Source organism: Hippopotamus amphibius, chromosome 13, assembly GCF_030028045.1.
Source record: "Hippopotamus amphibius kiboko isolate mHipAmp2 chromosome 13, mHipAmp2.hap2, whole genome shotgun sequence".
NCBI lineage: Eukaryota > Metazoa > Chordata > Mammalia > Artiodactyla > Hippopotamidae > Hippopotamus > Hippopotamus amphibius.
Window position 1 is genome coordinate 95,363,203 of NC_080198.1, and position 12,357 is coordinate 95,375,559.

A 12,357-nucleotide genomic window follows, 5' to 3' on the forward strand; every position below is an offset into this window, starting at 1 on the left:
AGAAGATACACCCAGAGATGGCAACTTTGTGGAGGCACAGCAGAGAGATACAGCCACCAGCTGAGGGATACCAACAGTACCAGAAGCAGGAAGAGGCAGGGAACAGATGATTCCCTAGAGCTTCCAGAGGGCATATGGCCCGGTGGGGACCTTGATTTCAGAATTCTGGTCTCTAGCATTGTGAGAGAATAAATGCATTTCTGTTGTTTTGAAACTTCGAGTTTGTGATAATTCGTTACAATCACCATTGGAAATGAATATAAACCCAAAGACAAGCAAGGGCAAGGTAGAGGAAGAAGGAAAAGACAGAATGCAGAGCCTTCTATTAAAGCAACTGAAGCTTAATGGTGGCTGGAAAGTTGAGTTCCAGGCAGGAACTGGGGAGAAAGGGAAGAGTCTAGATGGATGGGAAGGACGATGGCATGAGAAGTCTTCAAGGCCCCAAGGAGGAATTTGAACTTGACCTGAGAACTACTACAAGCCACTGAAGAGGCCATTTCACAAGAGCCACGGGGAGGGGTATGAACACATGCCTCAAGGACAAAGAGGAATAATAAGTGAATACTAGTACCCATCCTCAGTCTGATCCCTCAGTGACTGACTCACTGAACCACAGACACTTACGTGAAGAGCTTACAGATAATGAGGAAGGTCAGAGGTTAATACACCAATCACATGAATGAATGCACAATTAAAAACTGCAATAAATGCCCTGAGAGAGAAGGAATCAGTCTGTGAGTTTCATGTCTGTCCTAAACCAGGGTTCAAGTAGGTCTTCCCTGAGGAGTTGCCCTTGAGCTGAGGACGTGAAGGAGTATTGGCATTCACCAGGCACTTTACAGCTTATCACAATGTGGAGACCATCTCATTATGTTCTTTTAAAACAAAAATTAAGGAGACTGTGATACTATGATTTGTAGTAAATATATATTTAGTTTTCATCTCCATTTTGACACAGAGCTCCTAAAACCCTTGGAATTTCCTAAGTGAAGAGAGTTTTGAAGGGGTCTTTTGTTATGTTAATGAGATGATTTTGGAAGCTCTCCCCGCCCCCAATCAGGATGGGCACTGATTGTCAAGAGAACCAGCCTTGCAATTAGTGAGTTGAAACTTTTATTCCCACTCCCCTGACCTCTGGGGAGAGGAGAGGGGATGGAGGTTAGATCAATCACCAATGGCCAGTGATTTAATCAATCCTGCCTTTGTAATGAAGCCTCCATAAAACCCCAAAGTGACAGAATTCAGAGAGTTTCCAGGTTGGTAAACCAGAACACATCCACATGCCAAGGTTTGGGGCCCCAAACTCCACAAGGACAGAATCTTCTTTGTTTGGAACCTTGGCTTTTGTATTTCTTCATCTGGCTGTTGATTATGTAATAACTCAGTACTCCAGCAAGTAAACAGGTTTCCTGAGTTCTGCAAGACGTTCCAGAAAATTAATCCAACCCAAGAAGGGGGTCACAGCAACCTCTAATTTAAAGCTACTTAGTCAGAAGTGCAGGTGATGACCTGGACTTAAGTTTGGCATCTGAATTGGAGGACAGTCTTGTTTGAGCCCTTAACCTGTGAGATCTGACCTTCTCTTTCCATGTAGATAGTGTCAGAATTGAGATGAATTGTAGGACACCAAGCTGGTGTCAGAGAATTGTTTGCTGGTGTGGAAAACACACACACACACACACACACACATTGGAATTGGGTGCAGAACCTTTAGAAGGGATTATGGAAGGACCACTGTACATCTAAAAATGAACACTTTTAAAACCAGGTTTCTATTTTTAAAACCACACTGCTGTGTATTTCTAGTTAGCAAGCCCCAATGGGATATCATTGTTACTAAACAGTACCATATTTTTCTATAAATTGGGAAATTCAAGGTTTAAATTCACAGAGAAACTTTATTTTCCAACTCTCAACTAGGAAGCGCCAGGCCTGCCACAATAACAATATTGAAGGTTTGGTCTCCATTCAATGAATTTGACCCTGAAGACAAGTGAAATGAGGAAAGTCTTCTGTATTGAAATAATCTGGCCCCATCATTCTCATGATTTGAGGTACCAGGTAATTTTCCATGTAGATTTGGCCTGAAAATACAAAGGAAAAGTTCAAACAGGGACATGGTGTCTCTTTGGCCTAACCCAGCAGGGATGTTTGCCTCGACCATACATTTTTTTATTGTCCAGTTAAGTTTTGAGTAATTCAGCTGATGGGATTTTCAGCCCTGCCCATGGGCTGTGACTCATTCCACCGTCAAATTAACAGCTCTTTTGGAAAATGTTTTTTCATGACTTGGCCAAAACTTTCCATGGCTTAATTTCATCCCTTTCTTCCCAGAGAAACTCTTTGAACAAGTTCAGTGATTGTGCACTTCAGAAGAACCTTTATTTCCAGCCACAGCAGATGTCTGGCCAACCTATTGATCTCAGCTTGCTCAGCCCCACTGCCTGATGCTTTTATCTTTCCTCCATAGCTGCTTATCAATTCTTTCTCCTCTGCTGAAGCAGCTTTATAGTATCTGGAGCCATCTAATTCACGGGATTAAAAGTCTTTTGGCAAAAAGCAAAGATGCTCCAGAAGGGCAAGTCCAGGTACCTGGATTCTTTCTCTTTTCCTTTAAAAAAAAGTGAGATTTTAGCCAAATTGCTTTTTCTTTCAACTTTTTCAACTGTAAAATAATGAGACTGAATTAAATGACTCTTAAATACCTTATACCTATAAAACTAAAGAGCTCAATCCGTTCAGATCAATATGAAAGATTTGTCTACAAAAGTCAATCAACAGGTATGGCATGATATGGGGTTGACTGAGAACACAAGGATGCAGAGTTACAGGGTCCTGGCCACTAGATAAGAGGATGCATGCACAGTGTATCAGTCAATAATTTCCTCAATAACGCTGCATAACAAGCCAGCCCGAAAGGAAGTGGCTACCATCAATAAGCATGTATTCACATGCTCCTGGATCCATAGGTCAGCTGAGTCAACTCTACTTCAAACGATGGGTGAGTTGGGCTTGGCTGCAGGCCTCAGATAAGACTCAGGCCTCCTCTACACATTTCTCATCTTCATTGGGCACGCTCCTTCATGATTACTGGTGCCTGGAGCCAAGCCAAACTACACAAGCACATTTAAGCTTTCTGCTTATGTTCCATCCACTAGCATTCCAGTGGCCAAAATATGCCACATGGCCAAGTTCAAAATCAAAGGTCCTAAGAAGGATACTCTGCCCATATGGGGGAAAGAAGGGAGAAGAGAGGAGAGTGAATATTTCTGAACTGTCATCAAATCATCACATACAGCTCTCCATCTCTCATTATCTTTTTTGACATGGTCCTTCCATATATATATATATGTATATGTGTGTGTATGTATATTTTACATATATGTACATATATATGTGTTTAGTTGACTTGAGGATCAAATACAACCAGTTTCTAGAAGGCACATTTTAGGAGGAAAAATGTCCTTAGGAAGTAATTCACCTATCTTACAATTTTCAGGAGACCAAAAGCAAGCTATTCTGTATATTCTTTATAATATATGGATTATTACATAATAAAAGTTAGAATCAGATGAGGGCTGACTATGTGCCAGACACCATTCCAGGTTCTTTTTATTTATTATCTCATTTAATTGAACTATTATTAATTAAATTAATTAATTAACATCCCAGATTGATATTCTACCACATACAGGATACCCTGGACAGAATTAATCCTGAAAAAAATATCTTTCCAATTCACAGCATTTTAAAATGTTGGTCTAAAAGCATTTCTTCATTATGCAACCAATTTAATTAGTGTTCATTAAATATATCTAAGTCTCATTTTTCCCAGCAAAGGCTAAAATAAAGTATTATTATCCACATGTTTTAGATAGGAAAGTGAAGGTTAGTAATTATTAAATGACAGCTCAAAAGCAAAGGAGGAGAGATGTAAGCCCAGATATGCCTGATGCCAAAGCCCATGACCTTCAAATCATATCATGTGTCCTTAGATAACATTGAAACTGTGCATAACTGGTGTTTAATTAAAGTTTATAGAATAAAGAAAGGAGAAGAGAAAATGGAAGGAAGGAAGGAAGGAGGAAGAAAGGAGGGAAGGGAGGAAGGTAGGAGGGAGAAAAGGACTAAAAACCTTCCAAAATAGGAAAACAACACATTTGAAACAAATCCACAAAAATACAAGGCAATTTCAAGATATAAACTAGAGAAAAATAATTTCTTTCTTCCCAGAGATGAATGTTCAATTGGTAGATTCATTCATTCGTTAAACAAATAATGCTACATCTTGACACAAGTCCCCAGGAGGTAGGAGAGCATCTTTTGCCTGTGCCCTACCCTAAGAATCCACCTGGGAGAGGCACCAGGAATGCATAATACTCACAACTGGCTTAGAGGTTTAGCCAGGTTCACAACTTTGTACAAATGGCTCCAAGCCTCATTTCCCAAACACTGCACTCAAGTTTCTGTACAATTTTATTATAACCTACTTTCTGTCTACATCCCCTTCCCGGCCCCATAGTCCATCAGCACTCAGCTTCTCACCGGTCCTAGAATATGCATCTTTCCCAGGCTCTGTTCTGTGCCTTTGCACTGGCCCTTTCCTCTGCTTGGAATTCATCCCCTTCTCCCATCTCTACTTCTTCTACAGACTTTTTATTACACTTCTAATATCCAACCTAATTATCGGTTCCTCTGTGACACCATCCAGATTTCCCTGAGAGCTTTAGTTTTTCCCTCCGCTGTGACCCCAGGCATCGTGTAAATGCCTCTACTAGAGCAGGTATCACAGGTCACAGGACTACTGATCTATAAGGCTGCGATTTACAAAATTCCTTCCACTGAATTTTGAGGTCCTCACAAACAGGAACTATCTTATGTACCTTTGTCATCACCCTGTTGTATTTAGCCTAAATCCTATCAGATTAGACCATCTTACCTTCTTACGACTTTGCTCAGTTTTTCCCTGGCAACTGGTTGAGAGAAGCTTTTCTGGAAGAGAAACAAGATGTGGTCTTGTTACACCTAAAATGGAGCCAGGCAAAGGTGAGGACTTTGCCTTGTTTTCCCTGGTTTATTCCTACCCTTCCTTCAAGATTCACCTCCTCCAGAAAGCCTTCCCCTAACCCAAGTATAACATGTGCCAGCCCTGCCCATCACATAAGGATCAATGAGGAGCCATGCACAGAGCCCTGTACTTGGACTGGAGGTCAGGTTCAGCCTGCCACTACTCTGAGGCTAATCCATCATTCTGTTGTCAGTCAAATGGCTGAAACAGTAGCCAGGAAGGGATATAGCTTCTCAATAAAGGAAATACAAGAGTGTGCATATAACCAAAGAATCAATGATCATCTGCCAGGTTGAAAGTTAAGAATCAGGAGAACAGAATAAGTCAAAAAGATACATGCACCACAATGTTTATAGTGGCACTATTTACAATAGGCAAGACGTGGAAACAACCTGTGTCCATCCACAGAGGAATGGATAGAGAAGATGTGGTACATATATACAGTGGGATATTACTCAGCCATGAAAAAGAATGAAATAATGCCAGTTGCAGCAACATGGATGGACCTAGAGATTATCATTCTAAGTGAAGTAAGTCAAACAGAGAAAGACAAATATCATGTGATATCACATATGTGGAATCTAAAAAATAATACAAATGAACTTATTTATAAAACAGGAACAGACTCACAGACATAGAAAACAAATTTATGGTTACCAAAGGGGAAGGGCAGAGAGGGATAAATTGGGAGTATGATTAGCAATGCACAACTACCATATATAAAATAAACAACAAAGACCTACTGCACAGCACAGGGAATTATATTCAATATCTTGTAATAAATTATAATGGAAAAGAATTTTAAAAGAATATATATATATATATATATGAGTCACTTTGCTATACACCTGAAACAATATTGTAAATCAACTACACTTTAATTGAAAAAAAAAAGAACATAATAAGAATTTGGGTACAAGACAGGAGAGCTCAGGGAATTCAAGAAATGTTATCTCTTTTATGCAATTCCTTAAAGATACCAGAGCTAGATACTTCCTCCCTTCTGTTTCCATGGCAATTGGGCAAACCTTTACTAGAGCACTTGCCTCAATACCTTGTAGCTGTTTATACATCAGCCATTCCCATTAGTGTGTGAATTATTTGAGAGCAGCAATTCTGTCACCTTCTCTTCTGTATCACTGGTACCTGATTTGGAGCTTAGGCCTTCAGAGAAGGGCATCAAGGAGAAAAAGAGAGAAAGAAACAAGAGAGGGAGTGGGCAAGCAAGGGAGAAAAGGAAAAGGAAGATGCTTTCCAAAGCCGACATAATTAAAGAAGTCTTGATGCTGCACCTGCCAGCCACCTGCCAGGCACAAACCCATTCTTTTTCCGGCAGTCTCCATATTCACCAAGAATACCATTGATTACCTTGCTCTACTCACTCTTCCTCTCGTCTTTCCCTCACCCCTCACAACCACTCCATCCGCACAGTCATCGATCTCCCACGTGTAAAGCAGACCCAACCCCTTCCCACGAGCATCACCACCCCATCCAAGTCTCCAGTGACCTCCTACCTGACCTTCCTATGTTCTCTCTAGCCTTCCTACCAAAGCGCTATTTTAAAAAATGTAAGTCAGAGTATATCATTTTGCTGATCAGACTCCTCCAGTGGTTCCCCAGAAGCCTTAATCCAAAATCAGAGTCCTTGCAGTGGCCCCCAGGGTCCTTCGTGATCTGAGCTTGTCTGTCTACCCCTCTGATCTCATCTCCCTCCACCCCGCCTGGAACATCAGGTTCTAGCCACACCTCCTTGTTCTAGACCTTGTACATGTTACACTTTCCAGCTCAAGGACTTTGAGCCTGATCATCTCTGTCCTTGCATGGCTGCCTCCTTCTTTCAAGCTGTCGGCTTCTCAGAGGTTTCCCTGATGTCCCTGGTAAAAGTAGACACACAAACACACACACTCACACACACACACAAGTATACACATGTACATTCACATACACACACTCACATACGTACATATAAAATTACACGCAAGGCAAACACATGCACATATACACACACACTCACATACATATATACACACACAGACCCTCTCACACACAAATATACACGGGCTTAAGCCATCATGAACATAAAATTGAGATCTGTGCAATTCCAGGCTGGTTCTTACTAAAACTTTGATGTTTTGTTTATCCCATTAAAAAAAAATGCATTTTTACTGTAATTTGTCAAGATCTATAATTCGGCAGACAATTTTGTTTTAGCTTAAAGCTAGGATAAACTTAGGCATAAAAGACATGTTTCATGTTTTCAAAATAGTCTGGGGAGTTGTGTTTTAAGCTTCGTATGGAGATTTTCTTTAGTTCTGTGGCCTCCCCCAGGACTGAGAGATGATATTCACTTTGACAGCCTGAATCTTGCAATGACTGGGAAATGGAGCCTTGAGTCCTGGGCACCTGAGAGTTACACGACCCTGTGCCATTCTTATAAACATCACAGGTCTTCTGGAGCCTATGAATTGCCTCCATTTAAACTCGAAACCCCAGGACACGGTTCCTAGGACCTATAAACCCTGTGATACCAGGCATAATAACTCCCCTGGCAAGAAATAAGCTTCACTTCCCGCGGCCTATAAAGGACCTTGCCTGACCTTTAATATCAATCACAGGTAATGTGTGCCTGGGAAAACCCAGTCCTGGGGCCTGAGATGGGGAGCGGGCCTGGAGCCCCCAGAACCACAGTCCCACCTGGCAGCTTGGCAAATGCCACCAGCACACCTGCCACCAGCACCCCAGCAGCTTCTCCTTCCTCACCTCTGGGGAGAGGATATGGCTGACTACCTACCCCACAGGGTTACGTGAGAATTGAGTCTTCTGTGTAACTGATAGAAAGACTATCCTGTGCAGTCACTGTAAAGAGCCTGGACATTGGTGGGTGCAAAGACCCACAGGAGAAGCAAAGGCAAAGCAGATCATTTCAATATATGTAATCTCTGTGATGAGTAAGAGGCCTGGCATACGGAAGGTGCTTGGTAAAAAAATGTTAATCTTTCCTTCAGATTAATGGACTCATAGAACCTACCCAATGTTAGTGTGACCTCATGACTCAAATAACCCAAGCAAATCTGGTTTAGAGCTATTGTCCTGGAATAATTATTCTCTTCACCATCAAAAGTACAGTAGATAGGACAGTAAAGTGTATGGTCACCGCAGCCAACATTCTCATTTTTGCAGCAGAGGAAACTGCAGCCCACAGATTAGAAGTGACTTGCCGCAGCTAACACCCACACCTTGATGCCCCTGGTCATTTTTAAAACCCTGGAGAAATTCTGGAATCCATAACCTCCTCTGTTCTCTGAGCACTTCACACCTGGCCTGGGCCTTCCTGGACCCACTGTCTGTTTGGGATTCTGATAGTCAGAAACACCCCCTTATGTTTTCTGAAATAACCTGAATCACTGATAATGAGATATGTATATGCAACTGGCAATCTATGTTTGTGAACTGACCAGACTGTGGGTGACATTTAGTATTTACTTATATTTACAGCAATCTCTGCATGCATACAGACTGAATAATTAGGAACTGCTTGGAGGCTAGTAAATGGCAAAATGGAACTTTCCAACATAAATGTGAATTCCACTCCTTTGTTATCATGTAAAGCCCAGCATCAGATATTTACCAGAAACTCCACTAAAAAACAAGAACTTAGTAGAGATGAGCAGGTATGCCCTGAGACTTTATGTTGTTTGTTATGCAGCAATAGCTGACTGATACACTACAATAATGAAAGGAGAATGATTTCTGCCCATCAGAGCTATCTGAAGTGTTTAAGAATCTTTATGCAAAAGATGAATCCAGGAATTAACAATAAAGCTGGACAGAGGAATCCCAATCAGGATGAAGAGAAAGGAAGCTGTGGTACCAAATCTCCTCTCCAGGCACTTATGGTCTCCTTAGGGTCACAGGAGTAATGCAGAGGTGGAGACATTCAAGGTAGGAACTGAACCTTATTTTCCACTAGACTCTGCATAGAGAAGAGAAAAGCCTGTGCTGTACCATACAAATCTCAACACTTGCAGGTTACACAAGATGCTTATGAATTTTCAGTACTATCCCTTGCTTATGTACTATTTTTAAAATATGTATTTATGTCCCATATTAGTAAGAAAAGGATTTATGGAGTTTCTAAAACCCCAAGTCAATATATTCAAACCCTAAACCAATATGGTCCCTAAGGAATTTCTGCAGAGGTAAGAGGAAACCTCAGCAGACTTTACTCCCATGCATCCCCATCCTAGATTCAACCAGAGCAACTCCATTTTTCATTGTTTTATACCCTGAGATTCTGCACAAAATTCCATTGGAACAGGAGATCCTTCCAGGCTAACCAACCCTATGGCAAAGAGGAGAGCAAAACTCTCTGAAACACGTGACTGAAACTAAACTCATTATTTTCACTCCCATAAAATCTCCAAGTAGCAAAGAACTGAGGAGAGTTTCCAGCTGAAAGCCAGCAAGGAACTGAGGTCCTAAGTCCAACAACCTGCAAAGAACTGAATCCTGCTAACAACCACATAAGCTTGGAAGAGGATCTTTCCCCAGTTGAGCTTTCAGATGAGATCCCAGCCCCAACTTTGCAGCCTCAAAAGAGACCCTGAGGACCTAGCTAAGTCGTGCTTGGATTCCCAACACACAGAAACTGTGAGGTGATAAAGTATATTGTTTTAACCCATTAAGTGATAATTTGTTACACAGCATTAGATAACTGATACATCCCTCCAATGCACACTCAACAGAGCAGCCAGAGTGGAGGTTCTATGCACAAACCCGATGATGCCCTTCCTCTGATTCAAACACTTCCTTCAATGTCATAGAAAGCAAAATAATGGAATTCATCAAGTGCCTACTGTGTGTTAATGCTTTGATGTGCTATCTCATTTAATCCATACAGTGACCTAAGAGAATCAGAGTTATTAATCTCCTTTTGCAAATAAGAAAACTGGAGGATTAAGTAATGTATTCAAAACAACAAAGCTAGGAAGTGACGAGTCAGAACAGGGACCAAAATTGTCTGACATCAAAACTCTTCCCTCTATACCACACTTCAACATCTTGGTGCATCATTAATGCAGTATTAGGAAGATACTAAAGCCAGGCTAACTGGGGCAGATGAACCTTTAGGTTTAGGAGAAGGCGGAGTTCAGGGAAACAAGAGAGAGGAGAAAACTGGAATATTTCTGCTTACTATCTGATGTAGGAGCATTTTACTGATCTTCTTCCTGAAAAAAAAAATGGAAATTCAGAAAACTAAGTGTGTTTATTATTAATTCCTAGACTCTGAACTTCAGTGGTCTTTGTGAGAAATGTTTGAAACTCCAAAGTAAAATTCCAGAGCCAGGAGTCTATGAATTCTTTGTCAAGATCTACCCTGTTGGGCAACTCTCTGAAAGCCATCCTCCTGATATAGATAACAAGGCACTTATCCTGTCCCATCTCAGCCTAAGCATCCCCTGTAACCAAAGTACACCCTGCTCTGACTTCACAATTTGACACTCTGGGAAAAATTTAAATCTCCTAGAAGTATCCCACTAACCTCACAAATCCTCCACATACCAGAAGCCACATCAGCCTTTAAAGACCAAAAGGGCGGAGGGAATATCTCACAGAAATCTTACAAGGATGTTGAGGTGTTACAGGCGTGTTCTTAGGGACGAGGCCTTTGATAAATCGAGCATCAGTCTCCAAGAGAGAAAAAAGCCAAGAAGTCAACCTCTTCCTCCCTTCAGATTTATGAATCTTCCAGGCAGAGGCAAAAGCATCACTCCGTCAAGATCAAAGCTCAGAGAGGTGAGAAGAAAAGTGAGAAGAACAGAGATTCCCCTGGGATGGGAGTATGTCTGTTTTATGTAACATACATGGTCTGTATTCTAGAAAGCACGCTGCATAGGAAACCCATTTAATAGTCTCCATAAAATAAATACTTCCTTTGCATTAAGAATACAAAAAGATGGATATGCTTCTTGCTTGGAATGTATAAAGCAAAGGTTAAAAGTTCCACCATGTTTACTGCTCATGGAAAATAACTTTTGATTCCTCAGCCCAGAGTCCAGATACTTTCTTGGAAGAATCAAACAGGGAGGCTGAGAGTATTTGCAAAATTCAGCTGCCACAGTCTGTTGTGTCAAGGTACTTAATGTGTAAGGGCGTTTCTAATCGTTGAAGTCAAAGCAGGCTCCAAATACTGACTTAAAAGATAATAACTACACCAGAGAGCCTTAATAGTTTGCAGGACTCTGTGATATGAGTTCTTAGAAGACTGCCTAAATCCCACATGAGTCACAGACCTACTGATATTTCCTCTTTACTATTTGCTGTTTGGTGTGATGGTCATTAACAGAAAGCTATTAAGCAATGATGTGATTGTGGACAAAGAACAAAGGCTGGGAGAAACCCACTTCTCAGTTCTGAGGAAAGAAACACCAAAAAGGAAATGAAAATATCAAAGGGCCGTATGTCCCATGGTGCACGTTTCAGCCAAATGCAGACTTGAGCAAAAGCTGCTCAACCTTGTCTGAGTATCATCTCATCCCTCAATGTCTACAGAATTTGCAAAGGCTGAACAAGGACAAAAAAAGGAGCATCAGGATTCAGAAGATCAAGCACTGGGTTGGAATTGAAGTTAAAGGGCATTGCTTCTGATCTGGACCCACTCCTTCTCTTGCTCATCTGTAAAATGGGACCGACACTATTTGGGTTGCCAAAATCACTTTTTTATTCAGCTAGTTTTCTGTTTCATTCAATTACTTTAATGTATAAGACACTGAGTGTGAAGGTGAAGGCACCATGGACCTGCCCACCAGGGGTTCCTGGTCAGGGAGGGGAGATGAGACACAACATTCTCCTTGACAGAGGTAGGCGTCATATTAAATAAACAACCAGAGGAAAGGGTATCCTCTATTGTCAAAACTTTAGTCCCCAACTTGTAACTTTTTCTCTCATGGAAGCTTAGGCTGTTATGGCATCTCTTTTCTGTTCCAACCCCATTCACGGTGCCATCTTCTTTTCTTCTTTTTTGCCTAAATTTTCCCCTTCATTTTAAATTTATTCTCTCTAGAAATATTGTCTAATCTTTGTAAATCCTTTCTTTCAAAAAGATGATTGTACTACTCAGCCATAAAAAACAATGAAATATGTCATTTGCAGCAACATGGATGGACCTAGAGATAATCATATTAAGTAAAATAAGTCAGAAAGAGAAAGACAAATACCATATGATATCACTTAGATGTGGAATCTAAAATATGACACAAATGAACTTATCTACGAAACAGAAATAGACT

The 12,357-nt window shown here is 41.0% G+C and overlaps 1 protein-coding gene across 1 annotated transcript in view; it reads right to left on the reverse strand.

Moving 5' to 3' along the window:
- The window catches only part of RAB28 (RAB28, member RAS oncogene family), a 224,468-nt gene that overhangs the window by 11,561 nt on the left and 200,550 nt on the right, over positions 1–12,357 (reverse strand). The window lies entirely within an intron of this gene.